General features: G+C 55.6%; 1 protein-coding gene across 2 annotated transcripts in view; it reads right to left on the reverse strand.

Moving 5' to 3' along the window:
- The window catches only part of TFEB (transcription factor EB), a 47,823-nt gene extending 33,399 nt beyond the window's left edge, over window positions 1-14,424 (reverse strand). Inside the window, exon 1 of one of the 2 annotated variants that reach the window (XM_082345971.1) lies at window positions 14,179-14,424. The gene's annotated coding sequence lies outside the window, so the exon portion shown is untranslated. The remainder of the gene's footprint in view (window positions 1-14,178) is intronic. The other variant, XM_082345972.1, reaches the window with a different exon arrangement.
- Window positions 14,425-14,460: the final 36 nt, after the last annotated feature.

Here is a 14,460-nt window from a genome sequence, read left to right on the forward strand (position 1 = left end):
TCTGGCTCCCACATGTGGAGCTGGGTCTTACACTGAGTAGGTGCTCCATAAACATCACTGCACGGGAGGGAGATCATCTCTCAGGCGGTGGCCCCAAATATTTTGACCATGACTCACAGAAAAGTGTATTTTATTTGACCCAGGACACACACACACACACACACACACACACACACACACACACATGGAGTGCGTGTACACATGCACATGAAACTCCAAAAAAGTTGTACAAAACAACACTTACCAGTACTGTGCAATACACTTGGATGTTTCCTATCATTCTTTTCCATTTAATTTATTACTTCCTTTTCATTTCATTTTCATTGAGACCCACTAAGCTGATTTCATGGCCAGATTAGGGTCCAATCAGTGGTCCTGATCCACAGTTCAAAGAATGGCCCTTCAAGGATATCTGTATAGCCCCGCTCCCTGCCTGGCACACGACTCTCTGTGTAACAGGTGCCTAAGAGAGGCATCCATTTGGCGGACACTGACTCCGGCCAGGCCTGTGCTAAGCATTTTATTATGGTATCTCATTTCATCCTCACGGTCATCTTAAGAGGAAGGGACTGGGAGGAGTTTTACATGTGAGGAAACTGAGGCCAAGGTCACAGAGTAAACGGCTCAGGCAGGGGTCAGAGCCAGGGCTGCCTGAATTTGGAGCCACGTTCATGACCATCCTGCCCCATCCTGCCCCCCAGGTGAGCGGCCTTCAACTCTTCTCGAAAGTCCACCCACGGGGGCTTCCCTGGTGGCGCAGTGGTTAAGAATCCGCCTGCCAATGCAGGGGACACGGGTTCGAGCCCTCGTCTGGGAAGATTCCACATGCCGCGGAGCGACTAGGCCCGTGAGCCACAACTACTGAGCCTGCGCGTCTGGAGCCTGTGCTCCGCAACGGGAGAGGCCGCGATAGTGAGAGACCCGCGCACCGCGATGAAGAGTGGCCCCCGCTTGCCGCAGCTGGAGAAAGCCCTCGCCCAGAAACGAAGACCCAACACAGCCAAAAATAAATATAAATAAATAAATAAATTTCTAAAAAAAAAAAAAAAAAGAAAGTCCACCCACGGGCAGGGAGCTCTGCACAAGGAAGTCCATTCCCTCCCACTACGAAAAAGCCGTTCCCTATATTAATGTCATTCTTTATATTTGTTGACTATGTGATTGGAGATGGTACAAAGAGAAGACAGGGCTCCTGGCTGGAGCTGATGGGCCGTGAGGTGGGCCCCCACCCCCTCCTCACAACACACCCTGCTCCCTCCTCTCCACCCGCCCACCTCCAGCCGAACCCAGAGGAGGTCCAGCAGGGCTAAGGCAGATCATTCTGCTGTTCTCGTCACTGACATTACTGCCCTGGTAAGTCACGCGATGCCTCTGTGCCTCCGTGTCCCCATCTGTGAAATGGGGGTGATGACAGCACCCACCTCATAGGGTGAGTGTGAGGGTCCAAGGGGCTGGCACAGGTCAAGCATTTGGCCCAGCATCTGACGTGGAGTGAGGTCTGGAAACAGGAGCTCTTATTAGTATCCCCAGTCCCCAGTCAAATCCTCGCCATCAGAAATAATCACCGTGAACCTGGTGTTTTGCTGTTTGTACACAAACATGCTCACATACAGGTACGACATTAACCTGTGCCAGGTGCTGTTCTGAGCACTCTCCGTGAATTAAGTCTTTTACTCCTCAGAATGAACCCACACCGTGGGCACTGTAACTGTCATCTCCATTTTACAGAAGAGAAAACTGAGGCCCCAGGATCACACAGCTGCAAAAGCGGCAGGGCCAGGATTTGAACCCAGCTGGCCCGGCAGTGTCTGCTCCCAATCCTGACGTCAGCGTGTATTTCCTGCAGCCTGGCCGCCGGGCTAAGTGCATCATGCCCATTACCTTCTCACCAGAGGCTCAGACGAGCCTGGGAGAGGAGGAGAGGAGGAGAGGAGGCAGGCAGCGCTTAGTTACACTGGCCAGGGCTGCACGGCTCCGCAGAGGTGGGGCTGGCAGTCTGCTTCTCCTGATTTCGCATGCTTTCCACCATCCCATCCTCTCCCCAGCCCCTCCCTTCACCGCCTGCTTCCCCAGCCCTGACCCCGCTCAAAAGATACCCACATGCCAGCGCAGCCTGCGGGACCTCATCCCCACTAACCCAGCTCCCCAAAGACACACACACACACGCACACGCACATGCACACATGCCCGTGTACCTGGAGAGGGCAGCCCCCTGGAAGGAGGCCCCCAGGAACGCTCAGCTCTTCGGGGGTCCAGAGCCCAGGGCCGTGCCCCTGGCCCCAGCGCAGGCCCCAGTTTCCTCATTTTCCCCAGTGCTGTTTCTCACCCAGCCCCCTGCACCTTGGCCTGAGAGGAAGTTGCACAATCCCCTGGGAGCTGCAAATGTGGCTGAGGATTACTCACAGTGCAGAGGGAACCACACGCCCAGAAGGCCTCTCATACCCACAACTCTACCCAATGCAGATGGGCTCCCAGCTCCCATCTCGCGGACCCGGGGCTCCAGGCCACCTACAGGGTCCCTCCCTGCTCCAGACTGAGCCAATGACAGCCCCACTGCCCACAGAGCCGCACAGGAACCCAGGCCAAGCTGCCCCTGCACCGAGATGGAGAGGCACAGAGGGGCAAGAATTTGCAGGAATCCTACTAGGTCCCGTGCGGGCCAGACCCTAACCCACACATCCTCCCTGTCCCTCCTGGAGGTGTGTGTCCCCTTAGCCAGAAGCCCCACGGTTCACCACTTTCCTGACTGACCCCACACCTGTGACCTCAGCCTTCAGCCTTCCCAGGGCCTCCAGACACCCAATTCACACTCTCACTCTGGCCCACCTTGAAATGGACCCTGAGACCCAGCACAGTCCTGTGCAGCTCTGGGGAGATCTGAGCCACCGTACGATTCTCACTTGTGGGAAAATGCTCTTGTTACACACGCGATTTCAGAGGTTCCTCAGCCCCCGAAGCACTTCTCTAACAGCCTGAGACACTTGACATTTCGTTAGTGTTTCTTTCTCGTGGCTAAGGGACTCCCAGCCCTGGTAGGTAGATACTGCTTGTCAAGAAAGGCTGGCAGTCACTGAGCTGTCATTAGTCATCTACATCTCAGGGTGGATGAGTTTACTAGGCCCTTTCACGAGAGTAAGTCTCAGGAAGGGATAGTGTAGTGGCGGGGAGACTAGGCACGCCAAGGTTCCTGAAGATGCATGGGGTGAGGTGAGCCTCAGAATGGGGAGGTCAAAGAGGCCCGGAGAGCTCTGACCCAGACTCTGGCCCAATCCTGGGCCCTCCCTGAGATAGCAAACTCCAGAGGGACACAAAGCTTGGCCTGGGTGTACAAAGCCCCTAAGGATGACCTCTGGCTCCCACGCTTCACCACCGGACTTGAAATGGGGCCTCAGATAAGGAGTATGATAAGCACCTCTTATCACCCCACACAACCTTGGACTCCCACCCAGCTGAGGACAAAGTCAGAAGTGGTTTTTCCTGGGCCCCAGGGCTCCCCAGAGAGCCCCTCATTTCTGCAGCCCTCATCAAAAGGCAGGGGCCCTCAGGGCAGTTCCCCCACAGCCCTCTGAGACCTGGAGTAGCAGGAGGCTCACGGCCATCACCTGACGCCTCCAGCTCAGCGCACGGACAGGGAGCACAGTCGAGGGGAAGGGCTGGCGCTGGAAACCCCCCACCCCCTGGAAACAATGGCCATGGGCCCCTTTGCAGGGATGCTTCCCAAGATGCCTACACAGCCACCCTCTCCCCAGTCCTGACAACAACCTATGAAGGGGAGGGGGCAGCAACCCTTGCCACCCTCCTCTTTAGATGAGGAGACTGAGGCTCAAAGCATTTAGTCACTTCCCTAAGGCCACACAGCGAGGTCATGGCAAATCTCAGGTTCCTGGATCCTTCCCTAGAACAGAGTTTCTCAACCTCAACATGACTGACACCGGGGGCCAGATAACTCTTTGTTGCCAGGCTGTTCTGAGCATTTTAGGACCTTTAGCAGCATCTCTGGCCTCTACCCACTAGATGCCAGTAGGATTCCCTGAGTTGTGACAACCAAAAATGTCATCAGACATTGCCAAATGTCCCCTGGGAGACAAAGAGAACTACTGCCCTAAAAGGACCTGAAAGATGGGCACCTGCCAATTCTAAATTGAAGGGTATCTGCTGGAGCCCTAGATGTGCCAGGCAGGAGGGCCTGAAGGTGCTGTAAGTACCCTGTCGGCTCAGTACCCTCTGGGCAGAGCTGCCTCATTGGCAGCCAGTGCCACTTGGGAATCTCGTCCCAAGACCACCTCCCCCCGCCAACCTATAAACCAGCCCCCGCCCTGGCATTCAATATTTCAGTGGTCTTTCAATTATTTTGATCACTCACCCCTGTGAGTAAAAAATTTTGAGCACCCCCAATATTAGTTTCTTTTCTCAGGGATTGCTTATAAATACCAGTGTATTAATATATCATGCATGTGAGCAAACATACACAAAAATAGATCTATAAAAAAGGTGAGAAGGGAAATATAAATTACACCCATGATGAGATACTGTTACACGCTCACCAGTGGGACAGAACTGAAACAGTCTACCAATACCAAGTGTTAGTGAGGATATAGAGCAATAGGAACTCTTAGGTGTCACCAGTGAGGAGTAAATTGATGCAACCACTTAACACAGTATTTACTAAAGTTGAAATATGCATTGCATACCCTGTGCTCTAGCAATTCCGCTCCGGGTTATATGGACTCTGGAGAAGTGTAGGCACCAGTGTACCAAGAAGCAAATTCCAGGATGTTCTTACAGCATTGTTCACAGTAGCCAGAAAAGGAAAGCAACCCAAAAGTCCATGAGTGGCGGGATGGATACAAATATGGTAACAAGTTCATACAGTGAATACTATACAGCAGTGAAAATGAACACACCACAGCTACACACAACAATGGTGGACGGATCTCACAACGTGACAAAAGAACATGTTCAGTGTCATTCCAGCTCTAGAGACTCAAAATCAGGCAAAACTAAACTCTCTTGCTAAAGGATGCAGGTACAGGTGGTTACATGATAAAGGAAAGCAAGGAACTGATTATCTTGAAAGTCACAACAGTGGTTTGCTCTGGGGGAGGGGCTTATGACCAAGGTGGGGCACACAAGTTGATTTCAGAATGCAGGTTACATTCTGTTTCTTCCTCTGGGTGGTGGTAACCTGGGTGTTCACTTTTATAATTATTTATTATATTATCCATATAGGTTTATGCTCCTTTTGGCAATTATGCTATATTTCACCATAAAAGGAGGGACAAAAGGATGAGATAGAAATACATAGAAATAGAAGTTCTAATATTTTCTTCTCACACCTGGCTTTGAAAACCACTATGATTAGACCAAACCTACTGGATGAGAACCTATAGTTAGTCACAGGTCTGGAGGAGCCAGTGACACCCAGGGCTGTCTGTAGAGGGGCTCCTCCAGCTGGCCCAGACTATGGGCTGCCCGTCAGCCCACAGGACCAGGCCCTTTGATCTCCCACCCACCCCCGGGCATCCCAGCCACCATATGCCCCTGGTGGCCAAGGGCAGGGGGTTGCATGATGCTGGGCTCCCTCACACCCACCTCACCCTGCCCTGGGTCATTCCTCTGGGTCCCCGACAGCAGAGCTCAGAGGTCCACACTGGGAAGGCCCTAGGGGAGCAGGGCGGGCCTCACACACCCTCTAAATACACCAAAAGAAGGAGGGAGGCAGAAAAATGAAATGAAGAAGATGAAGCAGGACAGGGAGACACACCCGCATCTAGGCCTGATGTTCCAGATGCCGTGGAACTACATGAAGGGTCAGAGGGATGGTGATGTGAGGGGCAAAGGAAAGAGGGGGGAAGAGAGGGATGCTGGAGGTTGGGGGGCAGAGGCACTGCTCCGGTTCCAAGCCCAAGTCTTGGGGCTCAGCAACAGGTGTGCCCAAAGAGGCCTGAGCTGTTGCACCCAATTTAGCACCGTGTGCCCCAGAGCCCAGGGCTTCAAATGACAGGCGGGTAGCTCAGGAGCCAGCAGCCTCCCTGTGGCCTCACCTCTCACTCAGCAGCCTCTAGGCCTCTGGGAAGAAAGGACTCTATCCAGGAAGGAAGGCTCCTGGGCCTGCAGAGGTGACCCCTGGGTGGGAGGACCCAGGGATCGAGAGAGCCACCCTTTCTGGAGCTCAAGGGGTGAGAAGGGCTGAGCCAAGTTCTCAGTGCTGGCACGAGCCCGTCTGTAAAAACTCCCTCTGGACCAAGGAAGAATGCCCTTCTGCGGGGGAGGGATAAATTGGGAGATTGGGATTGACATATACACACTACTATATATAAAATAGATAACTAATAAGAACCTACCGTATAGCACAGGGAACACTACTCAATACTCTGTAATGACCTAGATGGGAATAGAATCTAAAAAAAGAGTGGAGGGCTTCCCTGGTGGCTCAGTGGTTGAGAATCTGCCTGCTAATGCAGGGGACACGGGTTCGAGCCCTGGTCTGGGAAGATCCCACATGCCGTGGAGCAACTAGGCCCGTGAGCCACAACTACTGAGCCTGCGCGTCTGGAGCCTGTGCTCCGCAACAAGAGAGGCCGCGATAGTGAGAGGCCTGCGCACCGCGATGAAGAGTGGCCCCCGCTCGCCGCAACTGGAGGAAGCCCTCGCACAGAAACGAAGACCCAACACAGCCAAAAATAAAAATATAATAAAAAAGAGTGGATATGTGGATATGTATAACTGATTCACTTTGCTGTACACCTGAAACTAACACAACATTGTAAATCAACTATACTCCAATAAAAATTAATTAAAAAAAAAAAGGAAGAATGCTCTTCAGACCAAAGGGCCAGGCGTCGACACATTTGTGGTCATTTAGTCCACGGCTCTGTACTATCTCACACCACTCTGCCTTTCACTGTCCTCTGCAGTTACTGAAATTCCCCACCAGGCTATCAGTTTTGGGGGAGGAGCCGTGTCTTTATTCCCATCCACCCTGCTTGGCCGGCACAGTGCCAGGCCCCAACTCAGTCCGTGCCTGCTGACCCCAATGGATGCTGGAGTGGGTCTCCCACACTCCCTGGATCCCGGTCCCCTCCTCTCGACAACACAGGGGCTGCGCCAGCCGGCCTCTGAGGCCCACAGCCCTGCAGCTCCAATCAGCCCACGGCAAAGCCAGATGGTGCCTCGCTGGCAGGGGCAGCTGAGAGCACACCTGGCCAGGGCAGGGAGGGGACAGAGGCGGCAGGGGGTGGACAGGATAGTGTGTCACCTCCTGGCCACACTGCACCCCTCAGGGATGTAGGAGCTGGGGCAGGTGCTGTCCCCAAACCAACTGTAAACAAGGCTGAGGACAGGCTGTGACTTCCCTAGGCAAACAGGAGAAAACAAACCGGAGCCCCACCCCACAGACCCACTGGTAGAACTGGGGTGGGGGGTGGGGGGTGGGGGGTGGGGGGGTAGGGGGCAGGGCTGCTGCTGCAAACTCTCTGCGGGGAGGGACAGGCTGTGAGTCCCATGCTAGAGCCAGGCTGGGCCTGGATCACTGTGGGCAGAGGCGGGGAGCTCCTCCTTGTACAAGTCCCTGGGAACCAGTCCCTGGGTCTTAAATGGTGACATTCCTGCAGGGCAGAGACCACGGGTAAAGCATTTGTGTGTCCTCGTTTCTGAGCACACGACCGGGGCCCAATTCATGCTCGCTCACTCACTTCATGAAGCTGTACTGAGCACCCACTACACACCAGCCTCTCTCCAGGCACTGGCGATACTGCATCCTACAAGACAGACCCCACCCCTGTACTCAGAGTGTGACCTTGGAGCAGTCCATTCGTCTGTAGATTGATGGGCTCCGACTCCAGCTCATCTCACCACCCCCCTGCAGGGCTGGAGGACCTGCCATCACCTCTTCTCACTTCCCAGAAGGCTTCCCTGCAACTCCCCCAGCTTCCAAGGAAGACTCCACCCACACAGGCCTCCCAGTGAAACCCCAGTGTCACCCGACTATCTGCTGCCCTCAAGGCCCAGGACCCCCTGGAAGATGATGGACACATCCCTACTCCCAACAATGACCCCCACCCACCATTCCAACATCTCCAGGCCGGGTGAAGAAAGGAGAAGGAAATGCCTATTTCTTGCATGTGTATTATCATTTTTATTATTAACCAAAAAATGCAATTCAGTGATCAAACACCCTCCACAGGGTGGGAAAGTAAAATAACATGATGGGTCTTTCTACAGCCTCACTTTGGGCTGCTTTGGACACCTCCACCCTGGTGCCAGCAATGCCACCCTGGCTCCAAGCACTTTTACGGGAGCTTCAGACCCCACCGCCCCCGTGTCCTGATGACTCTCGGGGCTGGTGCTGTCCACCTCACCTTGCCTTAAGCAGAAACTATTTCCTGAGCACCTGTCCTGAAGGGTGGGGCTAAGACTGGACACTGGTCAGAGTAATGGGAGGTGGGGGCAGAAAGTCAGGATGGGGGAGGGAGGGCTGACCATACCAGAGACTAGGGGTCACCAAATGGTCTCAGAGTGGTTCCTGCCCCTGGGGACCTGGATTCGAAAAGCAGACAGGCCTAAGAGACCCAAAGGAATCGGAGACCCAGGAAACAGATAGCTCTGGCCTGGGTAGCTGCAAAACAGTAGGTTATCAAAGTGGGGTCCCAGGACCAGAAGCATTAGCATCAACAGCGAACGTGTCAGAATTGCAAATTCTAGACCTATTGGAATTTGCAGGCCTACTCAATTAAAAACCCTGAGAGTGGGGCCCAGTAATCTGTTTTAACAATCCTGCAGTTGATTCTGATGCCCACTCAAATTTGAGAACCACTGTCCTAGAGACAGGGCTTTAGAATCATCAGACAAAAAAAAATTTTTTTTTTTTAATATTGATGCCTAAGCCCCTCCCTGAAGACTCAGATGCAACAGTTTTTTTTAAAAGAGCTCCCCAGGGCATCACAACATCCAGCCGGAGCTGCAGATAGAGCAGTCCCCTGGTCTCCTGGAAGGGTGTACCTTTATGGACAGAGGATTTGCCTATAGGGAGGGGAGTAGGGGAGGGGTTGCCAGGAGGAGGGACCAGCATGAACAAGGGCTGGGACGAGGGAATATGGACCATGGGTTTCTGGATAGTCTGTTGGAATTCCTGGATTAATCCCATGGCATCACATTTGACTCTGGGACCCCACTGTGTGGATAGAAGACAAGAAGGCGGCCTGGCCCCAAGGAAGCTGGGCAAGGGTGGGGATGACCAGACCTCATTTCTCTTCCTCCTCATGCCCACACTTAAGAGACAGGAAAGAAAACTGGTGATGACTCTGCCTCTTGCTTCTGCCTCTCTCGGCTGCCCTCTGCTCTCACCCACTGCCCCACTGCCCCACAGCCAGCAAAGCACTTCCTGTGGGCACGGTAAGTTCCACATCCTGCCTTATGGCTGAGATTTTATCTCTGCTTTTAGTGGCATTGCAGACAAGGAGATCTGTATCTCTGGTCAGAGTGCAAGAGGGCCAGGCAGCAGGAGGGCAGGGGAAGGGCCTCTGGTCAAGAGTGAGTAGTAAGTGACCAGGCCAGATGCTATCCTAGGAGTCCCAAGGGGCAGGGCAGGGCAGGGGGGGTAGAGATGCTGCAGGCATGGCCAAATCTGCTACCTTGTTAATTGTGGAGACCGAGCAGGGTGTGGTACAACAGGGAGTGGTGGGGACTGTGGCCATGGAGTCTGCAAAGCCCCATATAAGGCATTTTGCTCGAGGCTGCTAGACCCACAGGAGAGGCCTGTTTGCAACCCATAGGTCTTTATTTCTCCCTTAGAGCTCTCTATGCCTCTATTTCCTCACCTGGAAATGAGAAATAAAGACATTATAGGAGTTAATTATGATAATTAACATTTTTTGAGCACGGCACTGTTCTAGGTCCTGTACATGCAGCGAGCACCAACATAGCCCTCCCTACAGCACTATTAGGTAGGTGCTACTATACTCCTCGATTTCTAGGTGTGGAAACAGAGACACAGTGTGGTTAAGCAGCTTGCCCAGGGTCACACAGCTAGTGAGTGGCAGAGCTGGGATTCCAAGCCAGGCACCCTGGCCCTGGAGCTCATGCTCTAGGGTACACTTAGCCCAGCGCTCAATACATGGTAGCTATGGCTCTGTCCCAAGAAAAACTGGCTGGCCGCTCCACGGGGCCAGGCTTTAGCGAAAGCTCTCCTGAGTGGGCAGCACCTCCCCCCTCCCCTGCACCCCATACCCAACCCTTTCTGAAGCCTCTCCTGCCTTGGTGCCTTTGCGGAAGATCGGTAGAAGGCTCGCATTGGAGGGGACTCCACACATGATCTAGGTTCACAGATACGGAAACTGAGACTGAGAGAGGCAGGGACCGGCCATGGATACATAGAGGGAGAAAATTTGGGCCATCTTTGCAGTCTACCACACTAATAAAGAGAAATGGGCAGGATGGAGGAAAGGGTTGAATAAGGGTGGGAATGGGTGCTAAAATGTGAGGCAGGTCCCAGGTCATGTCAAGGTATATTTTATACATTATCACTATAGGCATTTTGTGATACCACATGGCCTGTCAGCGCGGGGTCTCCTGGGTTCTTCTCACGACTTTCTCTGCTGTCCCCTTCTCACCCAATAGCTCCCCAGTCTTTTCTCCACATCTGATTAAACAAGTGCCTACTGAGGGCTTCACTGTAAGGGAATGTTTGAGGTATCCAAGGAGACCCAGGAAGCCTTGTCTGAACCCATCTCCTCCCCGGGCCGGGCAGGAGAGTTCTTGCCAGGGGTCCTTCATCACCTGTGTCAGCAGCTCAGAAGAGCAGCCAGGAGACAGGTGTGTCCTGAGGCAGGGGCTTCAGCAAGTCCCACCCCTGCTCAGAGCAGGAGACCCCGGAGGGGGAAAAGAAGGTTCCCGCACCACCACACACCCTGCCTTTTAAGAGAGAACTCCTGGGAAACCCTGACGTGGTCTTCTGCAGGGATTGAGAACATGGATTTTGGACTCAGTTGGGCCTGGGTTAGAATCCCTACCACTTCCAGGTTATGTGACTTCAGGCAACCTGCTTAACTTCTCTGAATCAGTATAATGAAAATAATAAGTACTACCTCATTCTGAAGAGTAAATATACAATAAATGTTGACAACTATTGTTATAACTAAAATTTATTACAATATTGTTCTATTATAGCATAAAGAGAATAGATGCATATTCTATTAATGTTAAGTTATCGTTACACTCTCATAGACATGCATATACACAATTCATCTATATACATGTATGTAGATACCTATAACCTCATAACCACACACACAAACTCCCATCAATCACATACATCCCACACTGACATACAGAGCAGCACCCTGGACTCACCACGTACCAGGCACCTGACTCCTTACAGCAGCCTGTGAAGTTTGTACATTTTTATCTCCCTCTTTTCAGATGAAGTTACATACACTATATGCAAAAACACCCACTGTATCCTGGGATGTGGACACTTCTGGCAGCTCTGGGAACTCTGAACTCCCTCCCTCTGTATCAGAGGAGGCCAACCCAATTTCCACGGTCATCTCCAGGGCAGCCCCAAGCTGGGCCCCAAGTGCTGACTGCCCTCCATCCCTAGGACAAAGGCCCAACCTGGCTTTCATGCCAGCTGCGGCTGGGGAAACCCCTGCTGCCGGCAGAAACCAAGTTGACTTTGAAAAGGAAGAGACAGAAGCCAGGGGGTGGCTAGGCCACTCCCTGTGGGGGCAGGTGCTAAGTAACTCTATAAACTCTGGCTAATGATGCAATTACAGCCATAAACAGAGCCCCAGGAGGGATCCAGGCCAGAAGCTAGACCCTCTAAGGGCAGCCAGGCCTGAGAGGTGGGAAGCCCCTCCCACCTGCTTTCCAGCTGAGAGGCTGAAAGGGAGGCCTCACTGGCCATGGAGGTGAGCACTGGGTACTCCCATCATCCCAGAACCCTGGATGGGTTTCTGCCTGCCCTGGCCCACCCTCCGACCCACCTCTGACTGTGAGTTACCAGGCCATCAGCCCACAGAAGCCCAGGGGCTCTCCCTGGATTGAGTGCTCACCTGACGAGATGTCCCCAATCCCTGCACCCCTTCCATGGGACACAGAACCAGGAGACCTGGGTTCCCATTTGGCTGCACCTCAGAGATCTGAGTTGAGGACAAAATAGCACTGCAGCTGTAACAGGCCTTGTAAACTGTAAGCAACATTGGCTGCTCTCCCACACAAGCAGAGCACAGAGTCACCCTAAACAGCCCTTCATTTACACTCTCTGGTTCCCGACGCACATCTAGAAGCCAGGAGGCAGGCAGAACGAAGGGGCCCAAGTGAATTGCTATTTTTCCCACGGCTGGGGAAACTGAGGCATGGTACAAGCACACCTCAGGCTACCAGGCAGGGCTCCCAAGGCAGCCAGCCCTTCCCCTCTCCAGCCTATTCTGGCCTGGCTGTCTCTCTCGCAGACTGTGATCTCCCTGAAGGCAGGGCTTGGGAGCCATCTCTCAGGCTGGGAAGAGTGAAGGCCTCAGAGGGAACAAGCCAAGGAACCAAGAACTGTGATCTGATCTGAGGGCACCCACATCTGGCAGCCGTGGAGGACACCAGAGACCGGCCCCCTACCTTCCTCTCCACCCCCAGTTGCCCAAGAGTGCCAGGTCTTGGGCCGGTGGAATCTCAGCTGGCAGGGTCCTGAGCCCACATCCCAGAGGTGTCACTGGGGACCTGAACCGGCCTGTCCCCTTCCCTGCTCACCCAAGCACCCCTCTCTCAGGGTGGGGGGTGGGGTTTGGGAGGCAATTAACTGACACTTCCCCAGAGAACACTAAGCCAAAGCGCTAAAGTTTAGTCCAGAAACTGTTCGCGCAGAACCATCCCCAGAACAGACGGGCAGGAGGACGACGGCAGGAGTGGACGGGGCATCTGAGAAGGACCCCGCGGTGAGGGGCTGGCCTGGAATGAGGAGGGGGTGGGGGAGCCCTGGGCAATGCGGGCGCTCGCGCAGACAAGCCCCGCCCCAGGCGCCCTCTCCCCCTCCCTCCCTTCCTCCCTCCCCCTGGGCGCTGGGCTGGGGCGCGCCGGGCGGCTTCGGCGCGAACCTGCTCGCGCAACCCTGAGCAGCTCGGGGCAGCCGTGCGTGAAGCCAGAACCCCCGGCGGGAGGGGGCCGAGGGGCGGGGGAGCCGAGCTGGCATCAGCCCGCTCCCTTCGAGGAGGCGAGCGCACTCGCCGCGGCCGAATAGCTGATCGGGGTACCGGGAGGAGGGGAGAAGAAGGAGCGCTGACTCGGGGGCGGGACAGCCTGAGGTCGGGCGGTGCGGACTCAGGGAATCGGGGGGAAGGGGGCGTGTTTTCCGGGATTCGGGACCGAGACGAAGGGGGACACTCAGGGGGCGGGCAGATGGCTGCGAGCTCCAGGGAGGGTAGAAAGAGGGGCGTGCAGTGGGTGAGCTCTGGGGTTGGGGTTCCCTAAGGTCGTGGAATAATGCAAGGGGGAGAAAAAGACTGCGTTCAGGGATACCGGGGGACTCTGGCAGGGGCGGCTTCTTCAAGAGACCGAGGGGGAGGAAGGGACGGGAAGGGAGGGAGGGATGGTACTTCCACCCGCCCCCCCCTCAGCTTCCAGCAGCCCGGCCCCCGGGGCGTGGCGCCGCTCCGGCCCTCCCATTCCCCCGGACCATCCAGGCAGGGCCTGGCCTGGCCGGACTCGGCCCCCGCACACCTCCCCTACCTCCAGCGCCCTCCCCCGTGCCACCCGCCCCAGCCGCGTCCGGTGGAGAAGAAGTAAGTGGGCGCCGGGCCCACACGCCCTCAAACTTCTTGCAAGTTCACTCCCACGCCTCCCGCCCCTTCGACTCCCAGCTCCCGGGCCGGGAAGGCCCGTGCCCGCCACGGCCCCTCCCGCCTGGTTACATAAGGTCGCAGAGAAGCCGCCCCCCGGCCCGGGCCTGAAGGAAGGGGCTGAAGGGGCTCCCAAGCTCCGCGGGCAGCGCCGCCCCGGCCATGCGCCGGGCGTCCCGGGCTAGACGGACAGCGGGGCGGGTGGCAGCGCGGCGCACACGGTCTCGCTCCCCTTTCCAGCCGACACCCCCACCCACCCACCTGTCTCCCGGACCCACTGGATCGGAGCAGGCGAGCCTCGGTCAGGGGTTCCGGGCCCTCCGCGCACCCCTTGCCCCCCGGCGCCGCTCACCTAACTATGAAGGTCAATCCGTCCGCCGCCCGCGCCCCGCGGCTCCGGCAACTTGTCCCAAGTTCAGGTGTCCGGCCCGAGAGCTGTGCCGGCCACCCCCTCCCGGACTCCTCAGGCTCCGCGCCACCAGGGAGGCCCGCCCCCGTCCGCCCTTCCCTCTGCCGTCGGCGCCGCCGCCGCTCCCTACGTCCAGCCGGCGGCCGCCGCCTCCGCTGTCACCGAGCCCCGCGCCCGGCGCCGGGGCTCCTGCTGTCACTCCGCACCCACTTCCCGCCGCGCCCG

This window comes from Balaenoptera borealis, assembly GCF_965194805.1.
Source record: "Balaenoptera borealis genome assembly, chromosome: 12".
NCBI classification, from domain to species: Eukaryota; Metazoa; Chordata; class Mammalia; order Artiodactyla; family Balaenopteridae; genus Balaenoptera; species Balaenoptera borealis.